The following is a 15,463-nucleotide window of genomic DNA, read 5'->3' as shown; positions in this document are numbered from 1 at the left end:
TACCTACATCACAAAACCTCCCTATTAGTACCTCAGGATAAGCAGTTACAATTTGAACAATTAAGTTAGAGCAAAAGACACAGTTTGGTTTCATCATCTATATAATTTTGTCAAAATTAAGCTTACCTACAGCAATTTCCCACTCATAAAGATTAAATAGACACCTAGGCTTAAATCAGGTCCTTTATGCCACAAATTAGGCCTACTTTGTTTAGGTTTATTGATTCTATGTAAAACCACCAAACTTGGTTTGGAAAACAGGTGCTGGTAGACTTGACAATGGAGTTAAAATAATCCATAATATCACTTTCCCTTCTAACACTCAAAGAAATGACTGCTTCAGAGATGACTTAAGAGCTATGTCTAAAGTCATACACTAGGAAGGCATGAGATCTGGGCAATAAAAGCAGTATTACTTTGCACATAATTTTTTTAATTTATTTCTCTTTTAGGGGTCACATCCATGGCATATGGAGGTTCCCAGGCTAGGAGTGGAATCAGAGCTACTGCTGGCTTAGGACACAGCCATAGCAACACAGAATCTGAGCCACATCTGTGACCTACACCACACCTTACAGAAGTGCCAGCATAACCCACCAAGTGAGGCCGGGGGTACAAGCTGCATCCTCATGGATACTAGTTAGGATGTTAACCACCATGACAGGAACACATGTACATAATTATTAGACTCCTCTTTGGGCACCTGTCCATAATGTGCATTTAAATGATCTATTAACATGATGAGAAACCCACTAGGCATATTCTAGTAACTAATTAAAAGATACATTTTCTCAAGTTTTCTAAAAATCTCACTTCCTTTCAAAGTGACAAAGAATTTGGCTCAATTAAGATATTCATTCTTCAAGGAATGAATACACAAATGCACATTTTATGCAAGTAAAAAGCTCACAATGAATGTGTTAATTGCCATATTTGACATAACTTAAGGTTTCATTTTTTGCTTTTAAAAATTATGTAATATTTTAAGCAGTTTTACAGTCATCTTAAAGCTTAAATACCCAGCAAAGAAAGGAGGATAATCATTCTACTTGTGGAACCAGAGTTGTCCTTCTACAGCCCAAAGTCAAACATCAGAACTAATCTACAGACCTGGAGAAACACATTTTCTGAGTAACTGCAGTAACTGGATGTGTTGGAGCACCACAACTCTAAGAGTAACACGGAAAAACATCACCATTACCTACTTTTAACACATGCAGACAGACATCTTCTTAAATTACTGAGACCTATTTTGAATATATAAAGCCTTAAGAATTGGTTTTACAAAAGATATAAAAATAACTGAAGATCATTTGTCTTTTAAAATCTTTATTTTAATAGTAACTATAAATATCCAATCAAAAAACAACAAACAAACCAACAAACAAAAAACTTCTCTACCAGAAACCACGGAGTTGCTTAACAAAAGCCAATTAATAAAGCCATAGTTTGGACACATTAAAAAAAAAAAACCTTAACTGCATAGAAAATACTTATGAGTTTACATTCATAATGGATACAATTGGTCCTTGTTTTCAAAACCCCACCACTCGCATCAGTGGGAACAAAAAAATCTTACAAACACGACAGAAAGTTAACTTCCTAGAGGAGACCACTTGGAGTAAGAAAAAGCACTGAAAGAGAACCAAAATCTCTCTTTTTTAAAAAAGACTGTGTAAGTTTCTGTTCCAAAAAAAAAAAAAGACACAAACTGATAGCACAGTTTCAAATGTTTAGCCCCAAGATTTACCAACCACATCTATCCCAAGTACTTTCAACCAGTTACAACTCAATCCTCAAGGCAGCACTCCATCAGGGTACAAAACATTAAGAAAACTTGTTGATTCCAGTGCAAAGACCCTATCCCTTAGCAGTTGGCCTCTCTTTACATCACAGCTATGCTGTAAATATCTTACAAATCAGAAGAATTAATTGTGGAGCTAAATCAGTGGAGTCTTTAGCAAACTCGCCTATTACCAAAGAAAGCAAGGTGCTCATGTGAAGTTTCTGAGCTACTCAGTACAGCAGAAGTTCTCATGTGTGAAAGCCACAGTGCTGCTTTCCAGCAATGGCTCTGGGGGCCAAATCTGGTGCAGCTTGGGCAGCCTCTGCTGCCTGCTCCTCACTGCAGCTCTAAGGTGAGTAATTACCATTCTAGCCACTCTGCAAATTATCCACTCTGGCCCATCCACCTCTTGCCCCATCCTGTCCAAATCCAAGTGCAACCCTGAACTTTCCAAGTGGGCCAGTGCTTCAGCACCCCTCAGTTCAATGGGATGCTTCCTTTCCATTCTGTTCCCAGACAGCCAGTGGTGCACCATCCACAGCTGGGTAGAAGCAAGGTCCCAAGGAGCCAAAAGCCCACTACCTTGAAGCAGCAAGTTCCTCCATCTTGTGGGCTCAGAGATCATGGCTCAGCTGGACATTGGCAGGGAGTATGCAGCTTACCCTTGCCCACCATACTCAAGCCCCAATTCGGCTTCCCTCAAACTTACTGTGAAGTTGGCCTGAAGCAAAGACAGGGCTCTGGAGGGAAGGCACGCCTCTCCCCAGCATGCCTCTCCTCAGCATGCCTTCAAGCAGGGGCCTGGTTGCCTGGGCTTTGCAGGTCCCCAGTGTCTCTCTGCATTCCTCATTCTAAGGCTGTGTCTTGATGCCCTCTCCAAGGCCACCAGCTAAGCCTCATGATCTCACAAGCCTGGCATGGTGTATATCCCTCTGCTGGCGGCCATGCCTTTGAGGGCAGGCTTTCTTTTCTCCAGAGTGGTAACTCACCCTGGGTTTCCCTGGCAGCCAGGCTACCACTCTGGGGTTTGGGCTAGGACTACCTACCTTAGGTCAGGGATCTCTCTGCAGCTACATCAGCCAACTGGAAGCAAGGAGGCTAGCAAGTGGCCAGAATGATCTAGCCATGCTGGAAGAGCAGTCTGGGCCTCACTCTAGTGCCCGAGTTTGATTATGGCCAGCACATGAATTGTGCAGGAATTAATGTAGAATATGTTCTCTTCTAAGACTTTAATAGTGTCTGGGATTACAGCCATTTTGAGTTTTGTTTTGTGCATGGTGTGAGGGTGTGTTCCATTTTCACTGATTTACATGCAGCTGTCCTATTTTCCCAGCATTACTTCTTGAAAAGACTGTCTTTTTCCCATTTTATAATCTTGCCTCCTTTGTTGAAGATTAATTGGAGGAGTTTCTTTTGTGTTTATTTCTGGGTTCTGTATTCTGTTCCATTGGTCTGTGCATCTGTTTTGGTACCAGTACCATACTGTCCTGATTACTGTAGCTTTGTAATATTGCCTGAAGTCTGGGAGAGTAATGCCTCCTGTTTGGTATTTGCTCCTCAGGATTACTTTGGCAATTTTGGGTCTTTTATGGTTCCATACAAATTTTTGGATTGTTTGTTCTAGTTCTGTAAAAAAAAAAAAAAATTGGTATTGTTACTTTGATAAGGATTGCATTGATTCTGTATATTGTTTTAGGAAGTATGCCCATCTTTATGATATTAATTCTTCCAACCAAAGAGCATGAGATATATTTCCTTTTCTTTGAATCCTCTTTAATTTCCTTAATGTTTTATAGTTCTAAGCATATAAGTCTTTCACCTCCTTGTTCAGGTTTATTCCTAGGTATTTAATTTTAGGGGTGTGATTTTAAAAGGTGCTGTATTTTTGTATTCCTTTTCTAAGATTTCATTGTTAGTATACAGAAACATGACTGATTTCTGAATGTTAATCTAATATCCTGCTGAATTTGTTGATCAGTTTGAGTAATTTTTGTGTGGAGTCCTTAGGGTTTTCTCTATATAGTATCATGTCATCTGCATACAGTTACAATTTTACCTCTCTTCCAATTTGTATACCATTTATTTCTTTTGTTTGTTGTGGTTAGGACTTCCAATGTTGTGTTGAATAAAAGAGGTAAGAGTAGGAATTCTTGTCTTGTTCCAGATTTTAGTAAGAAGGTTTTCAGCTTTTCTCCACTGAGTATTATATTTGCTACGGGTTTGTCATAAATGTCTTTTATTATGTTAAGGTATGTTCCCTCTATAAGCGGTTTGGTAAGAATTTTTATCATGAATTGATGTTGGACTTTGTCAGATTCTTTTTCTGCATCTATTGAGAGGATCATATGGTTTTTGACTTTTCTTTTGTGACTGTGGTGTATGATGTTGATTTATTTGCATATGTTGAACCATCCTTGTGAACCTGGTGTGAATCATACTTAGTCATGGTGTATGATCTTTTCTATATGTTGTTGGATTCAGTTGATTAAAGCTTTGTTGAGGATTTTTGCATCCATACTCATCAAAGATATTGGCCTATAATTTTCTTTTTGGTAGTATCTCTGTCTGGTTTTGTTATTAGAGTGATGGTGGCTTCATAGGATGTCTTTGGGAGAGTTCCTTCTTCTTAAAACTTTTGAAAAATTTTAAGAAGGATGGGTATTATTTCTTATTTGTATGTTTGGTAGAATTCACCTGTGAAGCCATCTGATCCAGGACTTTTATTTGCAGGGAGTGTTTTAATGACATATTCAATTCTGTTTCTATTAATCAGCCTGTACAGTCTATATATTTATTAATTATTAAGTTTTGGAGGGCTATAAATCTAGAAAGTTGTCCATTTCTTCTAGGTTGTCAAATTTGTTGGCAAATAATTGTTTATAGTATTCTCTTATGATTTTTTAATTTATGCAGTATCCATAGAGATTTCTCCTTTTTCATTTCTTACTTTGTTTATTTGGGTTATTCTCTCTCCTCTTCTTGGTGTGTCTGGCAAGAAATTTGTCAATTTTCTGATGTCAAGCAAACCTACAAAATTTCTGAGTGAAATTTGAAGGTGCTGGACTTAGCCTACTATTTTTCTTGAGTGCCACATAGTGGGGAGATAGACTAAGTGCCACATTAACCAAAGGTGCCAGAGGCCAGCTCCAGCAGCCAGGGAGTGTACACTGAAGGAGATGAACAGTGTCGGTGTATGTACACATAAACAGCCACTTTGTCCCTTCTTTCAGGGTGCTAGATTGCTCAAATTTTATTGACATAAGTGGGTGATTATATAGACAGTTTTTCACTACAGATTACATCACAGTGTTAAAAGTACATTGGTTAACTATTACATGGTATAGTAGCTATACATCATGTTCTAAGATCTTTATCTTTTTTTTTTTTTAAAACTTCAAAGTATGTGTTTAGCATTTTATTTTTATTTATTTATTTTTTATTTTTATTTTATTTTTTTTGTCTTTTTGTCTGTTGTTGTTGTTGTTGCTATTGTTGCTATTTCTTGGGCCGCTCCCGCGGCATATGGAGGTTCCCAGGCTAGGGGTCCAATCGGAGCTGTAGCCACCGGCCTACGCCAGAGCCACAGCAACGCGGGATCCGAGCCGCGTCTGCAACCTACACCACAGCTCACGGCAACGCCGGATCGTTAACCCACTGAGCAAGGGCAGGGACCGAACCCACAACCTCATGGTTCCTAGTCGGATTCGTTAACCACTGCACCACAACGGGAACTCCTAAGATCTTTATCTTAACTAAACTTAGTGAGTACAATTTAAGGGCAATTAGGTACAATACATCATGTGGAAAGGAGGAGACTCAGTACAAATCATCCCATGGCCAGCCAGTCTTTACAATTTGAAGAGGTCACAGACACAAGAATTTGGCATTAACAAATCTTGTTTTTAGACTAGTGCTTATCTTTAAAGCATTATGCCAGGGAGACAGTGTAAGAAAATATAAACCAACTTAACTAGCTATCACTTAAAAGCTTTTAAAATCAAGGACAAAACTCACAGCTAGGTTTCATGGATAATATATGTCTAACTTCTATTAATCTCATTAAAATCCTAATGCTAAAGTTTACTATATAACTAGTTAGTAGATAAACACTATGTTTTAACTAAGTTGGATTTAAATAGGGGAAAGTCCTTCAGGATGAAATTCTTATTATATTACTGTTGTAATTTTGTTAAATCACAAATCACCACAGGAAAATAAGAATGGTAAATAAGAGTAATAAGCAAATAATCAGGAAAGACTGAGGAAAAGTGAATAACAGAAAAGACTAAGTCATCCATTGAAAAATCCCCACTCAGCAACACAAAATGGAAATTTTTTCCTGGAAAATTCAGTCCCCACCAATGTCAGCAGGTGAGACTTATTGTCTTCTGGGGTCTGTTCTCGGAATTGCACCGTACAGGCAGACATCTCCTTGTTTAGGAATCTGTCCTCAGAATTGCACCCTTCAGACAGGCCCCTTTTCTTGATTAGGAGCTTATCCTCAGAACTGCACCATTCAGGCAGGCCCCTTTTTCTGATTAGGAGACTGCCCTTGGAATTGCACCATTCAGACAAGCTCCCTTCCTCAGCTCCTTGTATCTTCTCAGCTCCCTGCACGAAGGGTTGTAGAAACTACAGGAATTATCATTAACAAAGTTGCACTTATCTGTGCAGGGGATGGTATTGTGTTGCTTGCCCCCCTACATGTTTAGGAAATCATTCTGAGAAATGACCTTTATCTGAACATTTTTCATAGCATTGAATGAGCTTATTTGTCCACAGATATGACAAATTCCCAACTTAAAAAAAAAAAAGTATTTACAACTATCTTTAGTAACTAGCTTTTGGGTTGAGTCTTTGAAAAGACTCATTTTCCTCTGAAAAGTCTGAGCAGCAGTGTTATGCTTCAGTTTAGAATTCTGTGTAAGTCAACAATACTCCAATAAAATCTATTAATAAAGCAGTCTGTGAATGGTATATTTGGCATCTTCCCCAAATAGATTTCAAAATAATTTTAAATCTGGGAGAAAGCTGCTACTATTGCCCCAGGAACAGTCTCTAAAGCACCATGTATTTCTAATTTTATCCCAAATATTTCTTGCTAACTCCTCCTAGAATAGCAAGATTATCCCACTTTGTAATACCTATAATTGCAGATGTGGTTCAAATTAGTTTTAATGGGATAGATTGCTACAGTCATTTTTCTTCCATGGTTTCATTTTCCACCTCAAACATGTTACCAATACCTTAGGGTTGGTACATTAGCTTCTGCTTTTTGGCTGACATTTCCAATCTCAGAGGGCAGGACAGTTACGCAAAGGATAAATAATCCCACAAAGTAGAATTCTGACAGTTCTCCCTAAAAGATGAGGGCATTTTTTGAAACATTTCTCATACTCCATGATAGCTCTTGTGGCCATCCCTCTCCTGCCCCAGGTGGGATCTGAACCTGCTTCTCCTCCTGAGTGACCACTGTTTCCATGTGTCATGTGTACAGTGCGACTGCAGCATTGATGCTTAGGGGGTGAACCTCAGTCAGTGCTGACCCCCTTCTAGGAATGCTCTGCTCACCCACTGCTACAAAGAGTTTCATCTCCTTGTAAGATCAGAATCACAGACAAGTCAACCAACATAATTATGAAATGATTAAAAAAAAAGGTTTACATCAATGTGGTGATGTGGCGCTCTCCTGGGCTTGGGCCTAAGCCACGCCAGATGAGGGACAGCCTCTCACTCTCATTCTGTCCGCGGGCCCCTCGCTGCTCCTCCCCCACCTGCGGGTGTTGTGGGGGAAGATAGGGGTGCGGCCTCTGGCCTGACCTCTGGTCTCCCGCCCTGCTGCCTTCTGGTGTCAGTCGGGGGGGGGGGGGGGGGGGGGGGGGGGGCTGGGTTCTTTGGGCCGCAGCAGCAGGCATTCTCGCTTTGCCTCCTTGGCGTGTGCCTTGTGGGCGGTCCCTCCCCGAAGTGGGGGAGGCCTCCCTCGCTGCCATGCTTTGCATCTCTGCGGGTGCATGAGTGTGCCTCCCCTGGTCCTCTGTGGTGCCCCTGGAGTACTCGGGGTTGCCTGTCAGATGCCCGAGGCCGAGCGGTAGTGTCGTTTTCCTCTCCCAGCGGTGAGTCCCCTCGGGTCCCCACTGTGGTGGTGGTGTGGCCCACGAGCAGCTTCCTAAAGCTCGGGGGAGGGGGTCGAGATGGTAAGGCAGGGGAAGCTTGTATCCCCCTCCCCGGGAGGGGCTCAGGTGGACCCCGTGTCATGGGTCTCCCTCACTGTGTGCCAGTGAGGGCAGCCCTTGGCCCTTGAGCGGCACACCCCATGCTTCTCCCTTAACCGGGAAGGCTGCATGTGGTCGTGAGAGCGACAGAGCGACCGCGGTGGGCCGGGAGATGTGAAGTGGGGGTCCCCGTCTGGCTTTTTGGAGATGGCACCCCTCCACCCACGTGGAAAAGTCTGAAAGGCAAGCCTGGTGGCAGCACAGACTCTTGCCCTCCCGGCTCTGACCTTGGACGCTCATGGGCTGTGTGCTTTACCCATACCGCAGACCCCCCCCTTCTGGCTTCCCACTTTTTGGGAGTGTGTTCCCACTCCTGTGGGTCCCCGAAGGGGCGAGCGATGGTGTGTGGGGCACGACGCGCCCTCGGTGAGAAAGTCTTCTCTAGCGCTCTCAGAGGGGGGCCTTGGGGTACCTGGACTTCAGCTACTCCTCTGAAGTCTGCAGGCAGTAGCTGCCTACTTGCCACAGTGTGTGGGCAAGAGCCGCCTTTGTGCGAGGTGTGCGCTGGCCCCCCCATGGTGGGGGCCAAGCGCTGCTCTTTTGCCTAATGCGGCCTGTGCCTCCCCCCTCCGAGTTGGGGGAGGGTCACGCCGGCCGGGCCGGGTTTGGCGTCCAGCGCCAGGCTGTGTGCTGCGTCTCAAGTGGTGCCCCTCCCCTTGGAATGAATCCCATGTTGCCATGAGCTGTGGGTAGAGGAGAGTGAGAAGGAGAGGGAGGGAGAGGGAGGGAGAGGGAGGGAGAGACCCTCCATTTCATGGAACTGGTTTCCTTGTTTTGAGACGACGTCGCTTTGTTGAAACAGTTGTCAGATGGCCTCTCAAAAGGCGGTGATGTGGATGGGCTCCCCGAACCAGGCCCACAGAAACCAAAGGAACAAAGGGGTTAATTCTTGGAGCCACAATTCCCTCCTCTGAAACTGAAACCAAGCTCAAGCCCTGGAGTGCTGGTGTGTTGGAGCCGGAGACATTGTTACAGCTAAAAGCTACTTTGAAATAGTCTCCGTTAGGTTACGGCTTGCCTTGGCCCACGAACTTATGACTAATGACTACTGTCGAGTCAGAGTTGTAGTGAACCTGGTGTTTTCTCTACCCTTGAAACACTCCCTAAGGATGCCCCGCCCCCCCCCCCCCCCCCCCCCCCCCCGCCCTGTGGATGAGCAATCTTCACTCCAGAGAGAAGGTCAAAATGCCATAACCCCAAAGACACTAGAAACATTCCATGGACCACCTGACTCCAGCCTTGATGACTTTGAAATGGTCTATCCTATCTCCTATCCAGGGAGAAGAATGCAAGCACCCTGATGCTTCTAGACAGCTCCCCCACTCCCACGCCCACCATTAAGCTAAACCTATAGAACTCCTTGCTATCCCCTCTCAAGGGAGGACACAGTTTTGAGGTCCTTAGCCTGCTGTGGCCTCCTTAGCCTGGCAAAGCAATAAAGCTGTTCTTTATGCTTCACCCCCGCCAAAAAAAAAGGTTTAGGTTTTCTTTCATATTGTCATATTTGCTCGTTACCATATTTAAAAAAAATGGATGTAATTAGCATCCCTTTTCATTTATTTCACTCAAGCACAGAGCTGGATAAGAGATTAAATTTACCTAGACAAGGGAGGGGTACACACACTTCTAATAAAAAAGAAAATAAAAGGCTACACAAGTAAGACCTGGGGAGAAGTTTTGAGCATTTGTTGCTGTCATTCACTGCCTTGCACAGGTACAATGTCTGCTACTGCCTACTGTGACATTAATTTGATAGTTTATTTTGTAATGAAAACAGTTGTTTGGTTCACTGTTAAAAACATTACAAAAATATCCTGAAAACAATAGATGTTATAGGACAGATATTATGTTATTGACCAGATTGATTGGGAATTAAAATCATGGAAGTGGTCAAGTTGAAATAAGAGTTTTAACTAAGGAACAACTCCCCCAACCCTTTGGCTAAAAAGGCAGCCACAAGCATTTTCAGCTATGCTCAGCTCATACCACCCTTCTTGTAATAATGTAACAACTATGTACCCTATGCCCAAACCAGCAGCCCTGCTAATCATGTTCCCAGTATTGCTTATCAGTTTCACTTCTGTAACCTTGCTTGCTCAGTTTCTTAGGGAGGAACACAGTCAGCTCAGGAAGGGGGGAGGTCTGGGATGCTTACATGGGAAAATTGAGAGCTTGTAATGTGTAAAAGTTGCTGAGAACAAAGACCTGGTGCTCAGACTCTGGAGGTGACACTTCTGAGCCTGCACCTGTGCTGAATAAACCTTGCTTTTCCATATCTCTGAATGCCATTTTTCTCCTTCCTCTGCCATGGTTTTTGCAGTTTCTACAACAAAGTAATTGTTGAATTTGAGTTTTGATCAAAAGAAATAAATCATCTGCATACTCCCTTCTCATACCATAATTTAAATTAAAATATCTAGGCATGTGGCTCATATTCATATAACTAAAATGCAGATATAACATGGAATATAATTAAAGCAATTTATTTATTGAATTGATTTTTTTCTGCAGATGAGTTTATATTTCCTGTTTCACATCAAATCTCCCAGAATCACAGAAAACAAATGTGACAAAGTAACTAAGAAATTATTACAACCAAACCTCATGTCTCAATTCAATTATAAAAGAAGAAAATGCAGAAATGTAAATCCATAGAGAGAAAATAATTTGAAACTTATAGAAACAACTCTTACTATAATGATGGAATTTGTTCTCTTGGGCTTTTCTGATATTCCCCAATTTCACTCATTTCTTTTTGGGATTTTCTCAGTCATCTATTTGATTATCCTATTGAGGAATAGTATCATTATTATAATAACGAAAGAATATGCCACTCTTCAGACCCCCATGTATTTTTTCCTCAGAATTTTTTCCTTCCTAGAAATATGTTATGTATCTGTCACTCTTCCCAGGATGCTCATGGACATTTGGACCCAGAAAAGAACTATTTCTGTTTTTACCTGTGCTGCACAAATGTGTTTCTCCCTTATGCTGGGAGGCACAGAATGTTTCCTTCTGGCTGTGATGGCCTATGACCACTATGTGGCCATTTGTAACCCTCTACACTACCCTCTAGTAATGAACCCCAAGGTCTGTGTCCTCCTGGCTCAGTGGAGCTCCAGTTGAGAAAGGACAAACATGCCAGATTTTCTCTTTCCCTTTTTGTGGTTCTAACCAATTTGATCACTTCTTATGTGATATCCTGCCAATACTTAATCTGGCTTGTGGAGACGTCTTTGTGAATGAGGTGGTGGTCTATATATTTGCTGTATTACATGTTACTCTTCCTCTTATGCTGATTCTTGGGTTCTATTTCAGAATTATCTCCACCACTTGAAGTTGCCATCAAAAACAGGGCAAGCCAAAGCATTTTTCACTTGCTCTTCCCATATCATTGTTGTTCTTTTATTTTATGGATTAGCCAGTGTCACCTATTTAAAACCTACATCCAATAAGTATGAGGGAATAGACAAACTGCTCTCTCTTTTTTATACAATTTTCACCCAGTGTTTAATCCTATGATATAGTTTGTGGAACAAAGACATTAGAAAGGTAATGAGAAAATTTCTTCCCAAATTATCAAGATTGTGAGACATATGAAATAACACAAATTATTCTTTCATGTATTTAATTTTTATGTATGCTTAATTGAAATCTACTTTTCTGTAATGTTCTAAAATTTTTAATAAGATAATGATGTAATTTCCTTCTAGTAGATACATATGTCTTCAGATCTAAGGCAGATGTATTCATTTATTTAGCAATATTTGACTTTTAAAGATCAGTTTTCACCCTCACTGTAAACTAGTGAATAGAGATGTGTAACTAAACCAGAAGGTATGGAATGCAGTATGTTCTATGATTGAAATTATGCCATTTTCCTGTTTTATTGGTGCCTTTCTATACATTACCCTAACATTATTAAAGAAATAAAACACTCTTAGATGCCACAGAGTCATTACTAAGTGATTTTCCTCACAGGCCAAAAAAAAAAAAAAAAGCCTAAATGTGTAAAGACGTAAGTATAAAAAGTAGTAATACAAATAATTTTTGTGTATTATAATGTTTATAAGAGTACTATTTTTAAGCAAAAAAAGGAAAATGAAGCTCATATTGAGAAATATTTTAATAAATATTGTGTATAAGTGTAATAGAAATTTATGGAGTAATTAAAAAATCATGTTACATCTATATGACAATGACCCCCAATAAAACATTCCTTTTTATATCCATTTTTTTGTTATCCTTCCTAGACTGACTCTTGATCTATTTATGTGATTACCTTTGGCCAGGGGAACATTAATACACATGAATCACACTTCACTATTCCAACTTGTCCTCTCCAACAATGGAAATCTTTCTGTCCCTTTGTCAGTTCTAATGGTTTCAATTTGGACTATCCCACCATAATAGCCCTCACTTCACAGTTCAGTGATCCAGTGTGGGGTGTCTGCCAACTTTTAAGTGTATCTATTCCAATTATGCATTCTGGGAAAACAAGTTCGGGGGGTTCAGGGACCCACCAGACTCACTGTGAGATGGACTTGAGATAAAACTCTATTGATCACTTGCCCTCCATAAAGTTCTACCCAGACTGGAAGGCCATAGTGATATTTTGGGTCTAGATTGGAATCAATGCCAGTTCAGCATCAGTGTTCAGTAGCTCCAGAAAATTGCAACTATTTCCTTTCCCCAGTGCAGAACCCTGGAAAAATCTTTAGGTCCCTTTGGGAAGGGTTGGGGTAAATATTACAAATATAAATTCTGGATATATTACCAGGTGATTCCTTAAGGGAAACCATTTCATTGAAAGGATTCTGGGTCTGTAAACTGGCTCAGGTATCGGAATTAAGCAACTGTGACTATCTGTTTCAATGACTTTAGTTAGACTTTGGTTCCCTTGATCTAATTTTTCTGCTTCTGTGGATCAAGTAAGAATTTAATAGGTTTCCTATCTATTTTACTTCTAAAAAGTCATCATAAACTAGCCAATGTCATAGGTATGTATGAATGAAATTATTCTGACTCTACTCTCCATTTCAGTAACTAGGACCACCTCACTTTTCTTTCTTTCTTTCTTTCTTTTTTTTTTTTTTGGCTGCACCTGTCACATGTGGAAATTCCCAAGCTAGGGATGGAACTCATGCCACAATGGTAACCAGAACAACAGTGGTGACAACACTGGATCCTTAACCTGCTGAGCCACAAGGGAACACCAATGACCACCCAACTTTTGATGGTTGAGTGCTGCCAGGTGGCTCCTGCCACTCTGGGATCCAAATCATATCACTGCATTTACAATTCCCAGTATAGCAACCTCAGACTTTGTAAAATCTGGCCTATAGAGAAGACCAATCATGGATATTTTCAAGAATGCTGGATCTCCCTTTACAAATCTATGTCTTTCCTTGCTGGTGAAAGGTACATCTTTTGCACAATCCCATTGTGAGTGAATACACCTTAAATGAGAAATCCTCTCTATCTTTCCAGTCTCCCTAGGACATTGAGTCACTTTTCCTACATTAAACCAAGGCAGGTTCTCCATTAAAAATTAGCTCACATTTTTGCTCCATGTTTTAGCAGACTAGCCAATCAAACCTGTTAGAATTCTTTTTAACTCTGCCATCTGCAACATGAAAGAAGGATCTTGGCTAAATAGGCCCCTAGCAATCAATTTGGACTGATCTGATCTTATGATCGTTCTGCCACTCTCCCTCATCCTTAATGGCTGCACATGTTCCCAATATTAGTCTATATAAATTTGGAAAATCAGTTGTTTCAAAGTGCAGTGTACCTCTACATGGGTCATACTTCCTGCCTCACCTTTATGGATTGTGGGACTCCTATCTAGTCATAGGTCCAGAAGCAAAGAAAAGTGGAGTGTGTGGGTCCTGATGAGAATCAACATTGATTTGCACAATGACAGCCTCAGAAGAGGACACAACACTTCTCTCAGCCAGTGCAGAGTTATCTGCATTATCTTCAGAGTTATCTCCAACAAAGTGATCAGAATGGTAACACTACTTCTATTGGCCATGTAGACTTAGCAAAATTTACAGGATCAATTTCCCAACTTCATCAGGGACTTCTCACATAATTTTGTTGCAGTTTTAAGGGTTCCTTTTTTTCCCCCTACTATCAGTGCCCTCATTTAATGGTATAAATACTCTGTGAGGACACTCTGTGAGGATTAGTGATTCTGGGTTGTGTTTTCAGAAAACTCATTTCTGCAGCTACTGGAAATAAGGGCAGGCAATGAAACTTTAAAGCCATTTATATGGCTCTCAAGTTGGGAATTTGAATCCATTAGTTTATCCTTTCCATTCCCTAATTTGCCCAGTGATATTAGAAGCGGCAAATCAACCTAATTATATTCATTAGCCAGATAAAAAATACATGAAAATATCATACACCTAGCCACTCAGATCCTTGCTCCTTAAACTTTATTATGAGAAGCCAATTGTAATAATTGCATATCTCTTTTATAAAACCATGCCACAGACTATCAGTGAAGACTATTAGAATATTACTAGAAATAATCATTAGTGTCTTTAGATAATGCTAATGCTGAATCATCTGAGGTAGCCAACACCAGAGATGCCAGAACACATTTAGATGATTAACCCTTAAAATTCTGACTCTCTAGAGCTATTCTCAGTAGCAAATTCTGCATTAGGCAGGGTTCTCAAGAAAAGCAGAACGAATGAAAGTGAGCCAAAAAGTCATCAGAACCAGAAAGAAAACCCATGATGATTGAAATTGTCATACTCAAATTTAAATATTATCTTGATAAATGCTAATGCTTAACCTCTGTGTGCAGTGAAGAAATACAGAATGGGTTTAGTGCCCATGCTCTGATTGAAAGAATAAAAGCAAATTGTTTCTGAATGTTAATCTTGTATCCTGCCATTATGCTGAATTTGTCGATCATTTCAAGAAATTATTGAGTGGAGTCCTTAGGGTTTTCTATATATAGTATCATATCATCTGCATACAGTGACAATTTTACCTTTTCTCTTCCAATTTGTATACCTTTTTAATTTCTTTTGTTTGCCTGATTGTGTTGGCTAGGACTTCCAATACTATGTTGAATCAAAGTGGTGAGAGTGGGAATTCTTGTCTGGTTCTAGATTTTAGTGGGAAGTCTTTCAGCTTTTCTCCAATATTTGTAGTGTGTTTGTCATAAATGGGCTTTAGTTTGTTATGGTATGTGCCCTCTATGCCCACTTGGGTAAGAGTTTTTATCATGAATGAATATTGGATTTTGTAAAATTCTTTTTCTGCATCTATTGAGATGATCTGTGGTTTTTTATTTTTCTTTTGTTAATGTGATGTATGACATTGATCGATTTGTGTATGTTGAACCATCCTTGTGCACCTGGGATGAATCCCACTTGGTCATGGT

General features: G+C 40.5%; 2 pseudogenes; one reads left to right on the top strand and one right to left on the bottom strand.

Moving 5' to 3' along the window:
- Positions 1–8,575, bottom strand: part of LOC110261955 (olfactory receptor 10AG1-like) — a 29,966-nt pseudogene extending 21,391 nt beyond the window's left edge.
- Positions 8,576–10,071: 1,496 nt separating this feature from the next.
- On the top strand, positions 10,072–11,811 carry LOC110261954 (olfactory receptor 10AG1-like; annotated as a pseudogene).
- The last annotated feature ends 3,652 nt before the right edge of the window (positions 11,812–15,463 follow it).

This window comes from Sus scrofa, chromosome 8 (assembly GCF_054392235.1).
Source record: "Sus scrofa isolate SSC_HxYL_T2T_F1_AM1 chromosome 8, Sscrofa_HxYL_maternal_Yorkshire_Landrace_v2.0, whole genome shotgun sequence".
NCBI lineage: Eukaryota > Metazoa > Chordata > Mammalia > Artiodactyla > Suidae > Sus > Sus scrofa.
Note: the sequence above shows the minus strand (reverse complement) of the source record. Positions and strands in the feature narration are given on the sequence as shown.